Consider the following 1,553-nt stretch of genomic DNA (forward strand, 5'->3'; position numbering starts at 1 on the left):
GTGTGTGTGTGTGTGTGTGTGTGTGTGTGTGTGTGTGTGTGTGTGTGAACGCACCAAATGTCCTCAAAAAGGGTAAAAGTGTGGGAACCCGTCATACACTCGGAGTGCATTTTGCAGTCGCAAAGGAGATTTGTTGTGATTTTTTAAATGTCTGACGTCAGTGTGCATTGAACAAATCAGGTATGAAGTGTCGTCCAACCACGTGACAGAAGTGTGTATTTACGAAAGGCTGCAGGAGAGGTAGATGTGAGGGAGAGCGTTTCCTTCCCGGTCCTGATACGACCAGCACTCTGTTGAGCCATACTGAGGCCTTTGTGACGTGCTCACACCAAATGAGAAGCGAGCTCGTGGCGCAAAATAAATGCGCAGATTTTGCGTGAGTATCAACCCAAGAGAGAAGTTTGCGCGATCGAATGTCAGTTACTGTCAGCGTCGATTGACCAATGACAATAGGTTGGAGGCGGGGCAGGAAACTTTGCTGGAATAGAGTTAGGAGGAGTTTCTCTAGAAGGTTGGCTGACGCACGAGCAGGTTAGGACCTCTTTATTGGGAACGAGCTGATGTTTGCTGGTCCAGTTAAGAAGAGGAGTGACGCTGTGTCGCAACCTTCCCATCAGGGTTGAGATTCTTATGTTGTATCCGTCTGTGTTCACCTGGAGCGCTACGATTATACCTCATATTCCTCCAGAGACCAGACGAAACCCTTTGAGTAAGAACCACAGACTGTATATCAGAAGTGGACGTAGTCGTCACGACGTCTCTAATTGTTTTGTGGATGTTTTGAAGCCTGGAGTTCGACGATTTCGCCGTCGCCATCTTCAATTACGGGCGTTGTTTTTTCGCAAACAATTAATGGAAGTGACCATATATGGACTGAGGAGGAGTGACGTAGAGACGCCGTATAGTCTCTGGTAGAGACCTGTCAATCACCGTGTAGCCCCGCCCTAAAGCATCCCCTGCTTTATGGTCTGTTTGACTCTAAATGGACCATAATGTACTAAATTAGAATTCTTTCCAACTTCTTTTTGCAACCAGAGGAGTCATTCTCTGTACTGATGGTCATTAGAGAGAATGCAAGTTTTAAGACACTTCAGCATCGGCTTCACTCAGGAGAACCGGAGGTTTCCGCCTGGTATTAAATGATGTGTATTAACAATAACTTCGCTCCTGTATTTACGCCTAGCAGACATTATTTAGCGTTTTGATGGAGCAGCTACAATGTTAGCATAGCCTAGCAGGGATAAAACCAAACTCCATTCAGAAAACAAGCATTTTAAAAGTTGCTTGTTGTCCTGAGGACAAATAAATTCAGATTTTTTACAAATCTGTCTCATTATGTAGTTGTTTGGCTGCCTTAAAAAGTATTCAAGTTCCCCTGTGAGATATCATAGAGAGATATAGATTGTTCATATCAAGAGATCCTTTAATGTTATTATTATAATTTATTCAATCCAGCGAATGTGGCCGCAGCATTATGTGAGAGATGGCTTTGCTGCTCTCTGCCTGCATCTGTTCAGTGTGTGTGTGTGTGTGTGAAGGTTGGAAAGTTACTA

Source organism: Anarrhichthys ocellatus, unplaced genomic scaffold, assembly GCF_004355925.1.
Source record: "Anarrhichthys ocellatus isolate YVR2014 unplaced genomic scaffold, GSC_Weel_1.0 scaffold4, whole genome shotgun sequence".
Classification (NCBI taxonomy): domain Eukaryota; kingdom Metazoa; phylum Chordata; class Actinopteri; order Perciformes; family Anarhichadidae; genus Anarrhichthys; species Anarrhichthys ocellatus.